Source organism: Trachypithecus francoisi, unplaced genomic scaffold, assembly GCF_009764315.1.
Source record: "Trachypithecus francoisi isolate TF-2019V2 unplaced genomic scaffold, Tfra_2.0 Lachesis_group2, whole genome shotgun sequence".
In the NCBI taxonomy this organism is placed as follows: domain Eukaryota; kingdom Metazoa; phylum Chordata; class Mammalia; order Primates; family Cercopithecidae; genus Trachypithecus; species Trachypithecus francoisi.
This window is the reverse complement of record NW_022681465.1, coordinates 93,746,262-93,769,451: the sequence shown is the minus strand read 5'-3', so window position 1 is coordinate 93,769,451 and position 23,190 is coordinate 93,746,262. Positions and strand designations below refer to the sequence as shown.

The following is a 23,190-nucleotide window of genomic DNA, read 5'->3' as shown; positions in this document are numbered from 1 at the left end:
ATCCTGACAGGCTTTACAAAATGTTGCCAGGTTTCAGTCATGCAACCCTTACTTTTAAATAATAACTTGTTGTTGCATTATTATTAATAATCCCATTGTGTAGAAAAGGAAACTAAGGTATAACACTTGCTCATTAAATAGTCAGTTAAAAATAAATAAATGGACATTCATCCTGCCTTCCACTCTATGAGTGGGCATGGTGTGTATTGGAAGTAACATTTCTGGCTGGGTAAACTGGGGCAAGTCCTTTACTTTTCTATGCTTCTTATTACCATTAGTAAAATAGAAGTACTCGCCCCTCCTATCTAGTGTGTAAATTTGAGGCATACTTGTGATAATATGTGTTGAAGTGTTTGGTAACATTTAAAATACTCTATCAATGTCAAGGACTACTGCTAAGTTGCTTTGATGCCTCCTAGGCTGTATGAATACACAGCTTCTACAAACATTGAGAAATCCTTATGAGGAAACATAACATTCTATATGTGACTCTGTAACATTCTATCATCAGTCATTCCCCAATGTCATGAACTGTGCTTAATGTTTATGCCCACCCTTCCCCATCAGAGACAGTGAAATCACTCTTGTGGCCTTTTGTTTCCCCAAGTAACAGCCCTGTCATTTGTATTGCTCCGAGAAAGGATATGTCGGAATCACTTGCCCCAAACTCCTGCTTTTCATTAATCTCTTTTTGGCTGCAGAACCCCATGGAGGGAGACAATATCCAAATTGTTTTCGGTCCAATAACTCACTGCAGTCAACAACAAAAACAATGACAGCAAATCTAAAACAACGATACTGGATGTTAAGTGACTCAAGCATTGGCAGGCGAGCAGCCGTTTGCAGGGATCCATGTACCACTTGGATCTGTTTGTTTAAGATGCCAGGTTATAGCTGTCATCTGTGGGAGATTTTTCTTTTCTTGGAAGTAATCCAACACTTCCCTCCTCTGTAGGCTACAGATCCTCCCTTTGACTGAGCTGGCATGCCAGGAACTCAGGCTCTGCTATCCCTCCCTTCCCATGTGGCTCTAGGGACTGAGGCTGCTCAGGGTCAGAGGCACATCTTTGATGAAGTCAGGCTGAAAATTCCTCCTTTTGGACAGCACTCAGAGTCCAGAGTCCATTCTCCTGCCCAGTCCAATAGCCTGGTCAGCAGCTGATCTTGATACATTTCCTTCTGTCTAGTGGTCCTAATGTGAACTGGAAGGGGAAACCACAGAACCACCTGTTCCTGATTTCCTGGGCATCCCCTTTTATGTCAATGAAAATTAATAACAATTGCATAAGAATGCTTTATTATGCAATAGTAAATGAGTATGAAAGTATATCAAGTAGAGCAAATGATGAACAATAATGGCTCCATTAAATTTTGCCCTCAACAATTCATGGCCTGGGAAGGAGCTATAGGAGAGACCAGTTGACTTCAACCTCTCAATGCCACAGATAACTTCAAAAACAATTTGTGAGTAAATAATGCAAGTCTCCAAATTAGTGTGCTTACCAAAAGGCAACTATACCCAAAGGAAGCATTTTTGTTTGAATTTAATTGATTTGAGATTAGCGTTCCTTTCTTTTGATGGCTCCATTATTGTTTACTGGGAAAACATTTGCAGCAAAACACATACTGCGTGTGTACCTGGGCATTGATATTCTCACTGGCAAATACTCTCTACCACAGTGCCTAGATACATATTTGCCTCAGAGACTTCAACCACTCTGAAGGAACTGTTCGAGTCTCCCAAGGAAAGGCTATCCTTACTTGATAAGAACAATGCTGATTTTTAAAATCACAGTCCCAAGGATGTTCCTCAGTCTCCTAAGTTTGTAAACTTATGGAAAACAGTAGAAAATACTGTTAGGCAAGTGTTACTGTTAAGCTGTATTGTTGGTTCTTTCTTCCCTTATTTTTGGTAGGGAGGGGTGGAGAGTCAGGGAAGGCAGAGTGGATTGGTTGTTTAACAAAAGACTCTTTGTCTAGAAACAGATTTTTATTGTTGTAGTAATCTCTTTGTTGCTTTCTCACCTGAAAGAAGGAAAAGATTCTTCAGGGAATTCATATAATGCAGAGGATTCTAAGAAATGGGTGATGGATGCACTTTAGATTAAGGTTCTAATTTCCCTTACAGCTTTGATTTCTCTTGCAGTTTAAAGATACACTCACAAGCATGTGCACACATACATACACACACACACACATGAACACACACACACACATGCACATATACACACTTTTTACAAATGTGATGCTTGTTCATTGTGGAAAATAAAAGTAAAGAGAAAAAGAAAATAAATATCAGCCTTAATCTTACTACCTAGAGGTAATTTTAAAAAATGTTTCTTCTATTTATAACTTATAATATTTTAGTAAAAACAAGGTCATATGGGCTATCTTTTATATAATTTCTATTCACTTACTATATTAAATATATTTCCATGTTTCACATTCTACCATAATATTTTTATAGAATCTTATCATGTGATGTACCAGTATCTTTGTCGTTAAACATTTAGAGTACTTCCAATTTTTAAATTATTTATTATTTATTTATCTTTGAAACACTGTCTTGCTCTGTTGCTCAGGCTGGAGTTCAATGGCAGCGATCATAGCTCACTGCAGCCTTGACCTCCCAGGCTCAAAAGATCCTCCTACCGCAGCCTCCCAGTAGCTGGGACTACAGGTATGTGCCACCAGCTCCTGGGCTCAAGTGATCTGCCTTGGCCACCCAAAATGTTGGGATTACAGGTGTGAGTCACCATGCCTGGTGAGTACTTCCAATTTTTCAAAGTTTGATGTTATGGCAAATATTCTGGAAATTACAATTTGGTGTTTCTTGAGGATAAACGGGATGTTTGAGTTAAGGGATATGCAAAATTGTAAGGCTTTCGGTATTATTAAGTTTCCATCTATAAGAGTTGTGCCAATTTTGGCTTATTCTATCACCAGATATGTAAGAGAAAGTGACCATTTCCCCATATATTTAGCAACATTGGGCATTTAAAAAATATCTTTGCAACTCAAAGGGAAAAATAGGGTGAAAGATAGACCACTTAAAACCTATACAACACTAACAAGAACACTGACAAAAACATAATTGATAATGTTATAGAATGAATTGTCCTCCCCACCCCCATTCATACGTTGAAGTCCTAACCCTTAATGTGACTGTATTTGGAGATGGGGCATTTAAGGAGGTAATTAAAATTAAATAGGGTCGTAAGGGTGGGGCCTTAGGCCTTAATATAATGGGACTCGTATTCTTACAAAAAAGAGAAACACTCAACAGCTTGGCACAGAGAAAAAGTCATGTGAGGACACAGAGAGAAGGGGGCCATCTGCAAGCCAGGAAGAGAGCCCTCACCAGACAGCAAACCTACTGGCACCTTGATCTTGCACTTCCAGCTGCCAGAAATGTGAGAAAATAAATTTCAGTTGGTTAAGCCCCCCAGTCTGCGGGATTTTGTTATGGTGGCCTGAGCTGACTAATACAGTGCCTTTGAAGATTCTTGGCAAAACTCAGGAATTCAGCATGTTTAGAGATTGCATTGGGGATATTTTATTTTATGTATTATCTTTTTGGAGACAGGGTCTCACTCTGTCACCCAGGCTGGAGTGCAGTGGTGCTATCTCAGTTTACTGCAGCCTCTGCATCCTGGGCTCAAAAGATCCTCCTATTTCGTCCTCCTGAGTAGCCTCCCGACTACAGGCATGCGCCACCACACCCAGCTAATTTTTGTATCTTTAGTAGAGACAGGGTTTCGGCATGTTGCCCAGGCTGGTCTTGAGCTCTGGGCTCAAGTGATCCACCTGCCTCAGCCTGCCAAAGTGCTGGGATTACATGTGTGAGCCATGGCACCAGGCTTAGGGGATATTTTAAAAAGCACAGAAACAACAGAGTGGAAATGCTGATTGGGGACACTGAGATGATACAGATGGAAGTGGAGCTCTGAGCTGGTGGGGCTGCTATTAAGGTGGGCATAGGAGGAAGTACCTCCTGCCGCAAGCTGAGAACCATGCAGGTACTTCTCCCTGTACAGCAGCTGAGCTGAGGGCTTTTTCTTTTATTTCCTCCTGATATTCTGGCTCTCCTTGTCCAAGAAAAACTATGTATAAACCAACATGACTTGTATATTTTACTGACGTAATTACCCTATATATCAATCATGTATAAGCTTGCCGGTGTTTTAGTAACCTAGTTCAGGCCGGGCACGGTGGCTCACGCCTGTAATCCCACCACTTTGGGAGGCCGAGGCCGGCGGATCACGGGTCAGGAGATCGAGACCATCCTGGCTAACACGGTGAAACCCCGTCTCTACTAAAAATACAAAAAAATTATCCTGGCGTGGTGCCGGGTGCCTGTAGTCCCAGCTACTCGGCAGGCTGAGGCAGGAGAATGGCATGAACCCGAGAGTCGGAGCTTGCAGTGAGCCGAGACTGCGCCACTGCACTCCAGCCTGGGCGACAGAGTGATACTCCGTCTCAAGAAAAAAAAAAAAAAGAAAGAAAAAGAAAAGAAACCTAGTTCATAGTGGAGTTGATTTTAACCACTCTGTGACCTCAGTTTCCTCAACTGTAATTTAAGGAAGTTGTAATAGATCAGTGAGTTTTAAATTTTGTGCACTGAGTAGTAGTACTTAAGCTACATCTTCCCCTCTCCTAGTGGTGGAGGTGGGCTGTGGGGATGGGGCCCATTGTGTTATATTGAGCTGGGGTGTGGTACTTCCTCCTTCCTTGCTTTAACAGAACAGCTCTGGCTTTAATTTGTTGTATATGATTTTATTTGGAGAAAAGGTCTGTTATGGATGAAATGTTTGTGTCCTTCCCAAATTTATATGTCGAAATCCTAACCTCCCATGTGATGATATTTAGAGGTAGGGTTTTGGGAGGTATATAGGTCATGAGGATGGTGTCATCATGAATAGGATTAGTGCCCTATAAAAGGAACCCCCTAGAGCTCTCTCACTCTCTTTCTGCTACTTAAAGATACAATGAGAAGACAGCAATTTGCAAACTGAAAGGGGGCCCTCACCAGAATCCGAGCATGATGACAGCTTAATCTCAGACGTCTAGGCTCCAGAACTGTGAGAAATAAATTTCTGTTGTTTATAATCCAACCAGTCTATGGTACTTTGTTGTAGCAGCTGAACTAAGACAAGATCTTCATCTTAAAAGGTTTAAAAACTTTAGGATGGGATGATATTAAGCTTCCTTCTAATTGTAATTCTGTAATCTTTACAATTGGCTTAGTACCTGTGTGGGCCTTTGCATACTTTATACTCTTTAAAATACATATTCTGATCTACTAGTCACATTCCCTCCTTGAAGTATTGTATTAAGTATGGGATGTATCATCACTCCCATTTCATATACCTTGAAGCATTATGTGACTTTCCAAAGTCACATAAAATTAGATACAGCTAGAACTTAAACTCAGATCTTCTTACTCCAGGCACCATCATTTTCCCACTACTCCTTTGAGAGAGAGCTAAGAGCTTTACTCTTATATGCCATAAGGAAAATAAGGAAAAGAGTAGTGATCCTAATATTTAAAACCTAATTAAGAAGTATAGTAAATTATAGGAGTTTTTATTTCTCAAAAGCGAATTCTGTAAGATTGTTCTTCTACTTACTTGTCATCCCTGTTTATCTTAAGAAGAGTTATATTTTTTGGATGTAAGGTCTAAAATGCCCATGACTATGAATCTAGTGATCTTGAATGGAAGGCCATCATTTTAGGAATTGCTGATAAATACAAAATTCTATTGATAAACATAGCCTAATTATAAGCATGAAATTGAAGGGAAAAGATCTCTTGAGCTTTGAACTTGCAAATTTACACTTAGGAACTAGCAAACATGATCTCTTCTCAGAATGCTGATCACTTTTCATTTTTCTAGTCTTTGTATCCCCTTTTATACAGTAACAAATTATGTTTTCCTCTATTCATTTCCATCATCTTTTATTTCATGAAAGATAAATTTTGTAGGTTGTCAAAGGATTTACCTTACTACACTAATTACAGCAGACTCTTTCCATTTCAACCTTTACCCCACATGAATTGACTGGAAGAGGCTCCATGTCCTGTACTGTAGTCCTCCAATTTGAATTTCAATCTTTTTGCTACAAAAAGATGGCTATCTTTGACCTAGAACCTCAGGTTGTACTGCTACCTGAATGTGGTTCTTAGGTGCTGCTTATCTATTTATTTTTGAATATAATACAATTGTACTTCAGCACCCCTAGTCATACTCAGCTGCAGGAATGACTGTTGTTCCTTATTTACTCTCTGTTGAGTAGCTAAGATGGCCTGTTGAAAACAGAGCAGTCCCTGTCTCTTTCTGTATCCCTCTCTGTCCTTATCTTTTTCTATCTCTTTCTATTTCTCTCACCTCTTCAACAATTCCATTCTCCATCATGGCTGCAAGGAATCTCAAAGAAGAAACCAGAAGCCAGCTCTGATTTGACATTTCTCTCCAACAGTTGGTAGATAGCATGGTGTGTCCCAGAGATGGACATATGTTTTCCCTTTCAAGGATTTGGGATAAGAAATAATCAAAGAAGACATTCCTTCATTAAGCTGAGAAAGCAGTAGCCTGGAGCCAAATATATCTTCGGATTTTACAGATGCACAAACCCGTAAAAGCTTAATGAAAAGGAACTTAAAAGGGGAAGATTATCAAATTGCTTTTAGGCTCCCTGCTTGATTACTTTTAGGTACTGAGTACATGTGCCAATTTGTGTGACTGATTTAATGGTTTCCTTTTATGACATTGTTAATCATAATAATTATAATAACTTACATTTGTGTAGTGCGTTCAGTTTTTAAAGCATTTTTATATCCATTACCTTATTATATCTTCACAACAAACTTGGGCAGATATGCTTTCCAGAAGAATGATCCTTTCGCTGGGAAGGTCATCTTCTGTGAGTGTGCAATGTCAAGAAGGGATGCATGAGGAAGGTTGAGGGAGGAAGGGGACACCAAGCCAGCAGGTCAGCTGAATTCCCAGGGGCTGGGCAGATGCTACCCTGCCCCTGCTCCTCCACGTCCATTGGTGGGTGGTGGGGAGTACTCAGCCTTGACTTAATTTAGTAAAACATCACTTAATCACTCTGCTGAACAAAGGGTAATGTCCAACAAGCCAGTCCTGGATCTGCCACGTTTCTGACCCAGTGGACAACAGTGGGTGCTTTCTTATTTCACTCACCGAGATTATTCTCTGCATCATTTTTATTATTAATTGTAAGTGCTTCCTCAGCAAGTGTTCTAGCTCTGTCAGATTTTAGCTAAGAATTTACAGCTGAATTCCTCCAGAGTCCTACAGGTAAGGCTGATGGCCATTGGTGCAATTCCATTGTTTTTCTTTATTGTATTCAGGAGTAATGTAACCCTGAATCTCTCTGTGACCTGTAATTATTAGCCATGGAACACCAAAACTCTGCTTCATCCCCATGCCTCTGTAGGAACTGCAGTACAGTACAACCCCTCTTATGTAATAGCCCTATGACATACACAAGACTAATGTTATTTCTTATTTGTAGATGAGAAAACTATGGTAAAAGGTTATATAATTTGTTCATAGTCAGTTTGGTGGAAACAGGAGCAATTGTTAGATCTTCTAGCTTCCAAATTAGTTATGTTTTCTACTATACATAGAATATGATTTAGTACCCTTTTCTCTCCCCCTCCTTTGAAAGTCTTCAGAAACAGAAAATGTTCTAAGAACTTTTTTTCCAAAAAATTTATCATTATTTTGCCATTTCATAAAACCATCTCAGCTGTGCTTCAAGATCGTTGAGAGTCAATGTGAGTGTGTTTATTATTGGACCTTCCTCCCAGTCCATAACCCCTTCTCTGAGAACTGTCTCCCCATGCATAGTGATGATTCCCTGTTGCCATGCCATGGCACATGAATTTACCTTATCATGGTGTATGAGTCTGTTCTCATGCTGCTAATAAAGACACACCAGAGACTGGGTAATTTATAAAGGAAACAGATTTAGTTGACTCACAGTCCCACATGAGGAGGCCTCACAATCATGATGGAAGGCAAGGAGGAGCAAAGTCACATCTTACACAGCAGCAGGCAAGAGAGCATGTGCAGGGCAACTCCCCTTTACAAAACCATCAGAGCTCATGAGATGTATTCACTCTCATGAGAACCTCAAGGGAAAGACCTGCTCCCAGGATTCAATTATCTCCCACTGGGTCCCTCCCACAACATGTGGGAATTATGGAAGCTACAATTCAAGATGAGATTTGGGTGGGGACACAGCCAAATTGTATCACATGGTTGCTTAGAAAACAGAGGAACCTAAATAGTGTGAAGCGAGTGGTCTCTCTTGGAAATATGGAATTGGAATGAATAGTTTATTCAGTTTTATGGCATATTTGAACTAAGGACAATTAAACTCTGGGGCTGTGGCCACCATGTTTGATCATATAAACATTAAGCAGATGCCAGAGTGAGGACACAAAAGTGGAACAGTGCTAGGAGAGAGTCGAGAAAGCATGCGGTGCTGGAGGATGGGGGTGAGGCAGGCAGCAAGGGCTGGTTTCTTAACTGCCTTTTAGTTCCTGACTCCAGATACACAAGCAGCCCAGCCCCTGAATAATTCCTGCCCTTTGGTTCTATGAGGCATTCTAGGATTCTTTCTGATAAATTCCTGTTTTCGCTCAAGTTAGGTTAAAGAGAGTTTCTGGTACTTGTCACTCAAAGAGCTTCAACTTGGGTGTTCTGGAAACTACTTTCTTGAATTATTCACTCCAAACATTCCCACTGTGGACTAGGTAAAGGAAATATCCTGCGCCAGCCATTACCACAGCTGTGCACACCCTCAGCTGCACACATCCCCGGTGAATGTGTCCCAAGCCTCCCCAAGTATGCCCATCTCGAGGCTCCTCCCTAGTGAGCTGTGTGGCTGGAGACTGTATTCCTCAGCTGTGCCTCGCCTCCCTTTTTCTCTCGTCTTGAAGCTCCCCGTGACGAGGGCAGCCTCCAGCCTGATTCTTGGATACTTTATCCTCCAGACACTCAGCTGTCATTACCTTGTGCTGCTGCATGCCTATTTCCTTTTTCTTTTGTAGTCGCTGGATTGCTCATTGTTTGCTAATGCTCGTTGGCAGGTGGAGAGAAGTGGCAGCCAGTCTGGCCTTCAGACTGGAAAGAAGCATGTTTTCTAGAGAGTGAAAACATTATTTGGTAGAAGCACGTTCCAGCACTGAATATTTTTCTTTCAAAGTCCTGCTGGGCTCCTTCTGTCTCCAAATGCCTGTGCTTTCCTTTGTCACTTCCTCCCACCTCCTTCCCAGATGGAGACTGGCAGGGCCACCTTATTTGGGGATACGGCTCCTCAAAGGCAGATGTAGATTCCAGGGTAGACTCTAATATGATCTCTGAAAAACAAAATATTCGGGTGGTTACATTCATAAGAAAATAATAGGCTTCCATTTGGAAACCTTTTGATACCCTTTCTGATTTTTCTAGAGAAAGCCAGTAATTAGCAAGGAATATAGGCTCTCTCTGACATCTACTCAAAAACAAATCTCCTAAGCCTTTAGAATGAACTTACCCTTGTCTTGGATTGAATGTTTGTTCCAGAGAGGGATGGGACTCTTTTTTTTTTTTTTGATTATTCATTCTGACATTTATTGCACAGTCATGATGTATTAGGAACCATGCATGAGGCACTAAGATGGTTACAAAGATGAACAAGACATGATCTTTGTTCTAGAGAAGAATGGGAAAAGAGTACCTTAAAAACAACGTATGACATTACAATCTATTAAGGACTACAAAAGTGGTAATGTGCAGTGTCTTAATACATTGGTAAAATAAGTCAATGTCCAATTTCTTCCAGTGCTGTGTGAAATTCTGAAAATCAAATTTACTTATATAAGCAATATGGACCCACAACAAAATAAATGTTTGTGTACACATTACACGTATACATAAATCTCAATTCTGTTACGTATCAATTTCCCAAAAGTATATTTCCAAGTCTTTTTTTCCTTCTGAGTATTCTGTCTTACACAAACCACACAAAATAAAATATAATATTTGGCATGATCTAGCACCCAGAACACTGGCTGAAACATACTGGGTATTTGGTAAGTATTTACTGGATGACAGTGATTTCACTTTATCTAGCTTGCTGGTATTTACTTCAGAAGCCAAATCTCAAAGGCAACAGAAGCATCTACTTCAGGTCTTTCACCATTTGTAGTTCCTCCTACTATCACTAGGCAAATTTGAAAGAAAACTCTTATTTCAAAAGTCACACAGATAAGGAGGGACCCTTGTATATTCATTTGCATCTTAAATTAGCAAAGTCTTTTAATATATCAAAAGGTACAGGCCTGCCCTCTCGGTGGTTGAATTTTCTTTTTAACGGGATGGGACTCTTGATACCGTTTCTTATCACCTTTCTGCTTACCTGGGGAATGATCCACTCACCTGACTCCTCCAGAGTTCCTCAAAGCTGGGCAGCTGGGACTAGCCCTCTGAGGCCAGACCTTGTCTTGTCCCTAGGGAGAATAATGTTGCAAACTGTGACGATAATGCTGACTATTCGTTTATCACTCACCATATACCAAGCAGTCTTTAAAAGCTTGGTCAAAACGCCCCTCAGGTCTGCATAGTTATCTAAATGCTTCTCAACCAGAAGAGGGCGTTGCATTCCTGATTTTTTGTTTTTTCCTTTTAAACTAAATAGAAAGCTCTAGGAGAACAAATGACTTTTAGATCCACGCTGTTTTCTATGTGTAAATAACAACGTGACAACAAAAAGTTCATCTGTTGAAGACAAGTATTCAAAAGGAATATTAGTAAATGCAAACCAGGCAGCTGGCATAGAACACTGCTCAGGGTACGAGGATCCAGTGGCTTTTGGTGATCATATTTCTTATGCTGCTTGCACAGGTTCGAAATGAAGTGAGAAAAAAATCCAGCAAGGGCCTCTTGCTAGTGAGGAGCAGTGGGTAATATATTTGTTTGTACTATGGGATTGCAGTTCTACTAGAAGGAACACTTGACATTTTGATGAGTGCCTCCAGGGAGAAAAGGTAGTAACTTCAGAACTTAGTTTTAATTATACTAAGGAGATTACATTATTCAAAAGCATCCCACTGGTAAGGTGCAACATTTCCTGAAACAGTTTAGTGGAAAATGCCACATTAATCAGTTCAATATTTCACTCAGAAGGCTTAATGATGGGAAAAGTTTAAAGTACCGTGGCACGATAATGCAGAAGGAAAGAAAAAAAGAATGTTCACTTTGAGGAAAAGCCTGAAATAGTTGTGAGTCCCTTTTGTGTCTTTCCCCATTAAAAACTGGCTGGTTCTGTTAGCAACCAAGTTGGGATCAACACGCGGGGCTCCACCATTCCTGAAATACAAGGACCCCGGAAGGGCAACCCACACAAGGTGAGAGAGGAAGTACGTTATGTTCGGCCCAGCTGTTCTCATCTGCCCAGCAGTTTACTTCTGTGCTACTCCTAATTGGTCCAGGTTGGTAATGAATAGCTGCTCTTTCCCTCCTCATGCAGACAGACAGAAGAGGTTTGTAAATGTATGGTATTTGACACTAAAGGGAGATGGGCAAAATGTGAATCCTGAGCAGCCTGCCTTCTTCCCATTCTTTCCCCTAACTCATATTCGAATTACCATTTTCAGCCTGCAAAAAAATTGAACAAGAATCTGGCTTGAAAGTCAGAAAGGTTTGTACTTAACAGATAGGCTCTCATCTGAAAGGTGGCCAGCACACGTGGGCGTATTGAAATGCTGAAAGACTGAGTGAGGATGGAGGTGGGAAATTCAATCCAGATCTTAATGTTGGTAAATATACAAATCACCCTTATGGCTAGCCAAAATACAGAAACAAACAACTGAAAAACAACTAATCAAAACCCATTGTCTTCATGGGGCAGTAGTCCAGCAACTCTTTGCAAACAACTGTAGAGCCATAGTGGCCTCATGCCTGAAACCAGTCTGGAGCACTGGTTCGGGGACAGAAACCATCTCTGTGTGCATGTTTGTTACAACTTTTTAATGCAAATGTCAGTTTAATTTCTCTTTAGGTCTCACCACAATGGAGCTGAAGTCCCTTGAATTAAAAATGAAAAATTAAGACAAAAATAGCATAGCTAAATTGTCTAGAATGTATGCCATGTGACATTTCCCTGCCTTGTTTTCTTTTCTCTGTTTCTTAGTAAATGTTCTAACAGATTTTTACTACATGTGTGCTGTGGGCTCCCTCCTGCTGTTATGCGTCAGAATCACCTTTGTTTTTACCTTTAAAGATTTCTGCTTCTTCCATGATACTTTTCTTCCTCCTGCAAGTCACCTTGTTTCTTTCCCCAGAGCAGGTCCCTGTATAGCTTTACTCTCTGCATTTCTTTCTACGTACATCATTGTAGGCAGCTTTCTCCATTGAAGAAGTCTAACCATTGTGCTCTCTGAAATACTAGCTTACTGTTCCGAATTCAGGAATTCCCAGCCTTTTTGTGGTAGGGTTATCACGTTCTTGCCCTATTCTTATTTTGCTTCTGAGATAATAGCAAAGTGATTTAATATATATTTATTAAAAAATAGTGAATCTGAATTTTGTTTCACGATGGGCACAAAAGCCCATGAGATTTTAACAACACCCCAGGGAAACCAATAAGTATGATTTCACCATTGAAATTACTATGTTGATGTCCTGATGTCAAAGCCAATACACAACACACGTGCTTGAAGGAAATTTAAACAGGAGTGTTCTATCTCCTAGTCAGAGGCTTCTGCCACTGTCTAGGTGGTCTTGGAAAGTCATAGCTGGATGTTGAATGCTACTTTTTTTTTTTTTTTTGAGACAAAGTCTCACTTTGTTGCCCAGGCTGGAGTGCAGTGGTGTGATCTTTGCTCACTGCAACCTCTGACTCCCAGGTACAAGCGATTCTCCTGCCTCAGCCTCTTAAGGAGCTGGGAGTACAGGTGCATACCATCATGCCTGGTTAATTTTTTTTTTTTTTTTCAGTAGAGACAGAATTTCGCCCTGTTGGCCAGGCTGGTTTCAAACTCCTCGCCTCAAAAGATCTGCCCACCTTGGCCTCCCAAAGTGCTGGGATTACACACGTGAGCCACTGCGCCCGGTCGGATGTTACTATTTTATGTTATTTTATTTACTATCACACATAATCTTTTGTCAGGTTATGGGCTAATTCTTCAAATTCAATTGAATGGCTTTGATAAGCTCCTCATTTGTCCCTTCTTGTAGCCTTGGGACCTGGACCTGATGCAGCAGCAGGGATTCTGAAACCCAGGGGGTTATCATCTACTTTCTTGTCTTGAATGTCGTTTTCTAGTTTTAGGATTCCAAGTGCTGTTCCACTCTTTAAATGTGATTGACTTCATCTCTGGATTTTTAACGGAATGAGTTTTCCAAGCATCATACCCATACTCTAGTCTTAACAAAAGGGGTGGAAGTTTAGAACATAGTATTGTAAGAAAATTAGAAAACAGAGTGCTAAACGTTGAATCACCTAGGAATTGTGAGAGACAGTGGCAGGCTTTCGTCAAACTGACTTGAAATATTGAGTGTTCATTAGCTATTATAAAATTACATAATTATATTGCACACTTTGACATCAAGTCTTCTTTGTGGGTGTAAAATAGCTGACTTTTCATATGACACCAAGATTCTAGTGGCAGAAAAAGGTAAAAGGACACCTCATCCATCCATACCCTATGCAGGAGAGGGCCTGGGTTTTAATTCTGTAATTGTGTTTCCCAAGTCCCTATTCCACAATTACCTTTTATGACTTTATGAATTGTTGCTGGCTTTGACATGAACTGGTGCCGGCTGTTCGCCTGACTTCCTCCTGTGCTGATAATCTCTTCTCTTATTATTTTTTCATCGCTTATGATGTGGTTTCACTATCACCATAATAATAATAATAATTTATTGAGGCTTGTTATCTGCCTCTTATTGGGCAGTGCCGATGTATTTCTAAAAACTGAAGCTAGGAAAGCTCTGGCCTTCTAAAGACTTTTTCCATGACTTTGGGCTTCAAAAACGTCCACTTCATTTACACTATATGTATTAACCTGCCTGGTTCCATCTGTTGTCCTTGTAACCCTTCTTCCGTATTCCAACTTATCGTATTATTTGCTTTCTCTAGAGCCATACATCTGCCTGTTGCAAATACTCCTAATCATGAGCAACTGTTTCACATGATGATTAATTCAACAAAATAAAAAATACTAGAAGCGCATTTCTCTTTGTAAATTTAATCAATTAAAAATACAGAAAAGTCTATACTTATAACTTCCTTTTAGGTGTTCATTTATTATTGCAATGCCACTGAATGGTTGCATTACTTTTTTTGCTAAAAATTCAGAAATTACAAAATTAGCAAGCTCTGTAGCTGTGGTTCTCAACATCATTGTACTTCAGAATCACCTGGGAACATTCTAAACTCAGTTGCCCAAGCCACAGGCCCAGAAAACCTGATTCAAATCGGTCAGGTGCTTAAATAGCCTTTTACAGTAACTGAAAACCACCGCAGAGAAATTTTCTATGAGGCTGACAATGCTGACGTTTGAACAGACACCAATATTGAGCAACAGACGTTGGAACTGGTTCCTTTTGTCTTTCTTTGACTGATCTCCTAAGCTTTCATTTACAAAATGTGGTTTGTCTCATGGAATATCTTAATAGTATATGCCTTATGAATTTAAAAAGAATTTTATTTAAAATCAGAAAACCATCATCTTTAGAACAAAGAGATTTTCATCAATGTTCTGTCTTTGAAATGTAAAATTTTTGTCAGTCACCTTTTTCATTTTGACAGCAATCCTAACAAGAGTTTACATTTTATCTAGAAAATGGTTCTTCTCAATTTGGAGCAGCTATGAAAATAATTTTTAAAAGTACATACATGTATGACCTGGCAATTGTATTTCTAGGAATGATTCTTGTAGAAATATTTGCACATATATGAACATTTTCATAGGAGTATTGAGTGCGATGGATAATACAAAACCCAACTACAGCAATAACAACAAAAACCAAAATGATTATTATGAGGGCAATGGTTAAGTAAAATTTGGAATTCAATACAATGGAGGAATTTGCAGTTTATAAAAATGAGTTATGTATTCTGTCTTGGAAAGGCTTCTATGGTAGATACTAAGTTAAAAGAGAAAAACAAGGGGCAAAAATCTGTAAAACCGTGTGATCTCTCCCTTTACTTTTTTGTGTAAAAAGAGGACATTTTGTGTGTGTGTGTGTGAGTGTGTGTGTGTGTAAGCAAAGGTATACAAAAGTCTGGAACTATAAGGAATTCTCCATATTGCTAACTGGGTTTTTATTTTATTTTATTTTATTTTTATTATACTTTAAGTTCTAGGGTACATGTGCATAACGTGCAGGTTTGTTACATATGTATACTTGTGCCATGTTGGTGTGCTGCACCCATCAACTCGTCAGCACCCATCAACTCGTCATTTATATCAGGTATAACTCCCAATGCAATCCCTCCCCCCTCCCCTCTCCCCATGATAGGCCCCGATGTGTGATGTTCCCCTTCCCGAGTCCAAGTGATGTCATTGTTCAGTTCCCACCTATGAGTGAGAACATGCGGTGTTTGGTTTTCTGTTCCTGTGATAGTTTGCTCAGAATGATGGTTTCCAGCTGCATCCATGTCCCTACAAAGGATGCAAACTCATCCTTTTTTATGGCTGCATAATATTCCATGGTGTATATGTGCCACATTTTCTTAATCCAGTCTGTCACAGATGGACATTTGGGTTGATTCCAAGTCTTTGCTATTGTGAATAGTGCTGCAATAAACATACGTGTGCATGTGTCTTATAGCAGCATGATTTATAATCCTTTGGGTATATACCCAGTAGTGGGATGGCTGGGTCATATGGTACATCTAGTTCTAGATCCTTGAGGAATCGCCATACTGTTTTCCATAATGGTTGAACTAGTTTACAATCCCACCAACAGTGTAAAAGTGTTCCTATTTCTCCACATCCTCTCCACACCTGTTGTTTCCTGACTTTTTAATGATTGCCATTCTAACTGGTGTGAGATGGTATCTCATTGTGGTTTTGATTTGCATTTCTCTGATGGTGAGAGATGATGAGCATTTCTTCATGTGTCTGTTGGCTGTATGAATGTCTTCTTTTGAGAAATGTCTGTTCATATCCCTTGCCCACTTTTTGATGGGGTTGTTTGTTTTTTTCTTGTAAATTTGTTTGAGTACTTTGTAGATTCTGGATATTAGCCCTTTGTCAGATGAGTAGATTGCAAAAATTTTCTCCCATTCTGTAGGTTGCCTGTTCACTCTGATGGTAGTTTCTTTTGCTATGCAGAAGCTCTTTAGTTTAATCATATCCCATTTGTCAATTTTGGCTTTTGCTGCCATTGCTTTTGGTGTTTTAGACATGAAGTCCTTGCCCATGCCTATGTCCTGAATGATACTACCTAGGTTTTCTTCTAGCGTTTTTATGGTATTAGGTCTAACATTTAAGTCTCTAATCCATCTTGAATTAATTTTCATATAAGGAGTAAGGAAAGGATCCAGTTTCAGCTTTCTACTTATGGCTAGCCAATTTTCCCAGCACCATTTATTAACTAGGGAGTCCTTTCCCCATTTCTTGTTTCTGTCAGGTTTGTCAAAGATCAGATGGCTGTAGATGTGTGGTATTATTTCTGAGGACTCTGTTCTTTTCCATTGGTCTATATCTCTGTTTTGGTACCAGTGTCATGCTGTTTTGGTTACTGTAGCCTTGTAGTATAGTTTGAAGTCAGGTAGCATGATGCCTCCAGCTTTGTCCTTTTGACTTAGGATTGTCTTGGCAATGTGGGCTCTTTTTTAGTTCCATATGAACTTTAAAGCCGTTTTTTTCCAGTTCTGTGAAGAAACTCATTGGTAGCTTGATGGGGATAGATTCAACTCATTGAATCTATAAATAACCTTGGGCAGTATGGCCATTTTCACGATATTGATTCTTCCTATCCATGAGCATGGTATGTTCCTCCATTTGTTTGTGTCCTCTTTGATTTCACTGGGCAGTGGTTTGTAGTTCTCCTTGAAGTGGTCCTTTACATCCCTTGTAAGTTGGATTCCTAGGTATTTTATTCTCTTTGAAGCAATTGTGAATGGAAGTTCATTCATGATTTTGCTCTCTGTTTGTCTGTTACTGGTGTATAAGAATGCTTGTGAATTTTGCACATTAATTTTGTATCCTGAGACTTTGCTGAAGTTGCTTATCAGCTTAAGGAGATTTTGATTTGCTTATCAGCTTAAGGAGACAATGGGGTTTTCTAAATATACAATCACGTCATCTGCAAACAGGGACAATTGGACTTCTTCTTTTCCTAACTGGATACCCTTGATTTCTTTCTCTTGCCTGATTGCCCTGACCAGAACTTCCAACACTATGTTGAATAGGGGTGGTGAGAGAGGGCATCCCTGTCTTGTGCCAGTTTTCAAAGGGATTGCTTCCAGTTTTTGCCCATTCAGTGGATATTAGCTGTGGGTTTGTCATAAATAGCTCTTATTATTTTGACATACGTCCCATTAATACCTAGTTTATTGAGAGTTTTTAGCATGAAGGGCTGTTGAATTTTGTCGAAGGTCTTTTCTGCATCTAATGAGATAATCATGTGGTTTTTGTCTTTGGTTCTGTTTATATGCTGGATTATGTTTATTGATTTGCGTGTGTTGAACCAGCCTTGCATCCCAGGGATGAAGCCCACTTGATCATGGTGGATAAGCTTTTTGATGTGCTGCTGGATCCGGTTTGCCAGTATTTTATTGAGGACTTTTGCATCAATGTTCATCGGGGATATTGGTCTAAAATTCTCTTTTTTTGTTGTATCTCTGCCAGGCTTTGGTATCAGGATGATGTTGGCCTCATAAAATGAGTTAGGGAGGATTCCCTCTTTTTCTATTGATTGGAATAGTTTCAGAAGGAATGGTTCCAGCTCCTCTTTGTACCTCTGGTAGAATTCAGCTGTGAATCCATCTGGTCCTGGACTTTTTTTGGTTGGTAGGCTATTAATTATTGCCTCAATTTCAGAGCCTGCTATTGATCTATTCAGGGATTCAACTTCTTCCTGGTTTAGTCTTGGAAGAGTGTAAGTGTCCAGGAAATTATCCATTTCTTCTAGATTTTCTAGTTGATTTGCGTAGAGGTGTTTATAGTATTCTCTGATGGTAATTTGTATTTCTGTGAGGTCCGTGGTGATATCCTCTTTATCATTTTTTATTGCATCTATTTGATTCTTCTCTCTTTTCTTCTTTATTAGTCTTGCTAGTGGTCTGTCAATTTTGTTGATTTTTTCAAAAACCAACTCCTGGATTCATTGATTTTTTGGAGGGTTTTTTGTGTCTCTATCTCCTTCAGTTCTGCTCTGATCTTAGTTATTTCTTGCCTTCTGCTAGCTTTTGAATGTGTTTGCTCTTGCTTCTCTAGTTCTTTTAATTGTGATGCTAGAGTGTCAATTTTAGATCTTTCCAGCTTTCTCTTGTGGGCATTTAGTGCTATAAATTTCCCTCTACACACTGCTTTAAATGTGTCCCAGAGATCCTGGTATGTTATGTCTTTGTTCTCATTGGTTTCAAAGAACATCTTTATTTCTGCCTTCATTTCGTTATGTACCCAGTAGTCATTCAGGAGCAGGTTGTTCAGTTTCCATGTAGTTGAGCAGTTTTGATTGAGTTTCTTAGTCCTGAGTTCTAGTTTGATTGCACTGTGATCTGAGAGACAGTTTGTTATAATTTCTGTTCTTGTACATTTGCTAAGGAGTGCTTTACTTCCAATTATGTGGTCAATTTTGGAATAAGTGTGATGTGGTGCTGAGAAGAATGTATATTCTGTTGATTTGGGGTGGAGAGTTCTGTAGATGTCTATTAGGTCCGCTTGGTGCAGAGATGAGTTCAATTCCTGGATATCCTTGTTAACTTTCTGTCTCATTGATCTGTCTAATGTTGACAGTGGAGTGTTGAAGTCTCCCATTATTATTGTATTGGAGTCTAAGTCTCTTTGTAAGTCTCTAAGGACTTGCTTTATGAATTTGGGTGCTCCTGTATTGGGTGCATATATATTTAGGATAGTTAGCTCTCTTTGTTGAATTGATCCCTTTACCATTATGTAATGGCCTTGTTTGTCTCTTTTGATCTTTGATGGTTTAAAGTCTATTTTACCAGAGACTAGGATTGCAACCCCTGCTTTTTTTTGTTCTCCATTTGCTTGGTAGATCTTCCTCCATCCCTTTATTTTGAGCCTATGTATGTCTCTGCATGTGAGATGGGTCTCCTGAATACAGCAGACTGATGAGTCTTGACTCTTTATCCAGTTTGCCAGTCTTGTCTTTTAATTGCAGCATTTAGTCCATTAACATTTAAGGTTAATATTGTTATGTGTGAACTTGATCCTGCCATTATGATATTAACTGGTTTTTTTGCTCGTTAGTTGATGCAGTTTCTTCCTAGCCTCGATGGTCTTTACATTTTGGCATGTTTTTGCAATGGCTGGTACCGTTTGTTCCTTTCCATGTTTAGGGCTTCCTTCAGGGTCTCTTGTAAGGCAGGCCTGGTGGTGACCAAATCTCTAAGCATTTGCTTATCTGTAAAGGATTTTATTTCTCCTTCACTGATGAAACTTCGTTTGGCTGGATATGAAATTCTGGGTTGAAAATTCTTTTCTTTAAGAACGTTGAATATTGGCCCCCACTCTCTTCTGGCTTGTAGAGTTTCTGCTGAGAGGTCTGCTGTTAGTCTGATGGGCTTCCCTTTGTGGGTAAACCGACCTTTCTCTCTGGCTGCCCTTAAGATTTTTTCCTTCATTTCAACTTTGGTGAATCTGGCAATTATGTGTCTTGGAGTTGCTCTTCTGTAGGAGTATCTTTGTGGTGTTCTCTGTATTTCCTGAATTTGAATGTTGGCCTGCCCTACTAGGTTGGGGAAGTTCTCCTGGATGATATCCTGCAGAGTGTTTTCCAACTTGGTTCCATTTTCCCCCTGACTTTCAGGCACCCCAATCAGACGTAGATTTGGTCTTTTTACATAATCCCATACTTCTTGCAGGCTTTGTTCATTTCTTTTTCTTCTTTTTTCTTTTGGTTTCTCTTCTCATTTCATTTCATTCATTTGATCCTCAATCGCTGATACTCTTTCTTCCAGTTGATCAAGTCGGTTACTGAAGCTTGTGGATTTGTCACGTATTTCTTGTGTCATGGTTTTCTTCTCTGTCATTTCATTTATGACCTTCTCTGCATTAATTATTCTAGCTCTCAATTCTTCCACTCTTTTTTCAAGATATTTAGTTTATTTGCACTGGGTACGTAATTCCTCCTTTAGCTCTGAGAAGTTTGATGGACTGAAGCCTTCTTCTCTCATCTCGTCAAAGTCATTCTCTGACCAGTTTTGATCTGCTGCTGGCGATGAGCTGCGCTCCTTTGCAGGGGGAGATGCGATCTTATTTTTTGAATTTCCAGCTTTTCTGCCCTGCTTCTTCCCCATCTTTGTGGTTTTATCTGCCTCTAGTCTTTGATGATGGGGTTTTGGTATAGGTGTTCTTCCTGTTTGATACTTTTCCTTCTAATAGTCAGGACCCTCAGCTGTAGGTCTGTTGGAGATTGCCTGAGGTCCACTCCAGACCCTGTTTGCCTGGGTATCAGCAGCAGAGGTTGCAGAAGATAGAATATTGCTGAACAGCGAGTGTACCTGTCTGATTCTTACTTTGGAAGCTTCCTCTCAAGGGTGTACTCCACCCTGTGAGGTGTGGGGTGTCAGACTGTCCCTAGTGGGGGATGTCTCCCAGTTAGGCTACTCAGGGGTCAGGGTCCCACTTGAGCAGGCAGTCTGTCCGTTCTCAGATCTCAACTTCCGTGTTGGGAGATCCACTGCTCTCTTCAAAGCTGTCAGACAGAGTCGTTCGGGTCTGCACACGCCTCTGCTGCTTCCCCTGTTGTTTTTTAGCTGTGCCCTGTCCCCAGAGGTGGAGTCTACAGAGACAGGCAGGCTTCCTTGAGCTGTTGTGAGCTCCACCCAGTTCGAGCTTCCCAGCGGCTTTACCTACTTAAGCCTCAGCAATGGCGGGCGCCCTCCCCCAACCTTGCTGCTGCCTTGCAGTTAGATCGCAGACTGCTGTGCTAGCAATGAGGGAGGCTCCGTGGCCATGGGACCCTCCCGGCCATGGGTGGGATATATTCTCCTGGTGTGCCCGTTTGCTTAAAGCGCAGTATTGTGATGGGAGTTACCCTATTTTCCAGGTATTGTGTGTCTCACTTCCCCTGGCTAGGAAAAGGGATTCCCTTCCCCGTTGTGCTTCCCAGGTGAGGCAATGCCTTGCCCTGCTTCAGCTCTCGCTGGCTGGGCTGCAGCAGCTGACCAGCACCGATTGTCCGGCACTCCCCAGTGAGATGACCCCAGTACCTCAGTTGAAAATGCAGAAATCACCGGTCTTCTGTGTTGCTCGCGCTGGGAGTTGGAGACTGGAGCTGTTCCTATTCGGCCATCTTGCTCTGCCCCAATACCACCGCTAACTGGGTTTTTTGGAAAGTGTGACAAAGAAGAGGGGTAAGGAAGGGCTTGCTTTCACTGTATTACTGCATCTTTTTCACTGTTACTGCATCTATTTCTTCAACAAAAATACATTATCTATGTAATTAAAAAACAAAAGGAAATGATAAGCAGGCAACCAAAAGTAGAAACAGCAATTCTCGGAGCCTCAGAGTCAAGCTTGTCACCAGCTCCCCAGAGGGGCAGACATACCCCAGGTGCACTCTCTAGGCAGGACTAGTGCAACTCCTCCCAGATACCTGGGTCGCACTGGCTGATTCCTGCCCATACTCCATTCCCTCCCACTTTTCCAGACCAAGCCAACAGCCCCTCACAGTTGCCAGATTGGCAGCCTAAGTAGCAGATTGGCCTCTGGCGGCCTGCTGTGAGTGTAACCCTGTGCTGAGCCTGTACAATGCATAGGGAGGGTGCAGGGGTTGGGCTTGGGTGGGCTTGGCCCTCTGAGGCCAGGAGTGAGGATTTCAGAAATGAAACTTCAGGTAATATCTGAAAGTTGAGCGGGCTCTGCTGCTACCCTCATAGATATAGGTGCCACATGCAAGTTCCCCCAGAGAACTAACAGAAAGGAGAGACTGGCTCTATGAGTTTTAGGTCTTCTATTTACTTCTCATTATATTTTACTGCCAAGTCTCCCAATGTAATGGTCAATTTTACAGTGTACTCATTCTATGTCAGGTTCTCTAAGTATTTTGCACATATTATCTAAATTAATTCTCACAACAACTTGCAAGGTAGGTGCCATTTTCACACCTATTTTACAGACTGGAAAACTGAGGCACAAAAAAATTAAGAATTTTTCTCAAAGTCAGACAAATAAGTGGCAAAGCCAGGATTTGAACCCAAGTTCTCATTGACTTCCTGTGTAGACCGAACTCTTCTTTTCCCTGAGATCTCCAATACTTTGAAGTCAGAAAGCATTTGTGAAGATGAAAATGAAGCACTGCTTATGAATGCGTGACTCCTTCCTTTTGGAGGAAAAAAACCTTGGAATTTAAGGTTAATAAGGTAATGCTTTATATGATTTTGATGGAAACAATCTATAAAAATATATGCAGGCACATCCATTTACTTAAATTGTAGGTTCTCGTTGCCTTTTGCTTTGATAATATTTTCTTGGTATTTTACTGAAAACTGCCTCTCATAAATTACAAGCATAATTTACCACATATAAGAAGGGAAGCATTGCAGAGTGGTAAAAGCATGGAGACAAGTCAGATTCCCTGATTTTGAATGTTGGCTTCAGCATTTATTAGCTGTGTGACCTTAGGCAAATTACTTAACTTCTCTGTGCCTTGGTTACTTCATTTGTAAAAGAGTAATCCCTATCTCTCTGGGTTGTTATGACAATTAAATGAGTGATATTGTTAAGCACTTAGAACAGCGTCTGGCATGTGGCAAGGGGAATAAAAATATTTATTAAATAATTAAAATAATTAGGAATAAAATACAGCACTACTGTGTGGAATCTAACACATTGATTTTGTTTTTCTCTCTTTCTTTTTTTTTTTTTTTTAAGGTGGAGAAAAGAATTTGAACTTCTCCTCTGGCAACTAGCAATAGTACCAAATACAGCCTTTAGAATTTCCAGGTAAGTAAAAACCTTCTTCT

At 40.3% G+C, this 23,190-nt stretch overlaps 1 long non-coding RNA gene across 1 annotated transcript in view; it reads left to right on the top strand.

Moving 5' to 3' along the window:
- Nucleotides 1-22,493: 22,493 nt before the first annotated feature.
- Nucleotides 22,494-23,190, top strand: part of LOC117064500 — a 28,343-nt gene continuing 27,646 nt past the window's right edge. Inside the window, exons 1-2 of the long non-coding RNA XR_004429496.1 lie at nt 22,494-22,587; nt 23,099-23,170. This is a non-coding gene — a long non-coding RNA (uncharacterized LOC117064500). The remainder of the gene's footprint in view (nt 22,588-23,098; nt 23,171-23,190) is intronic.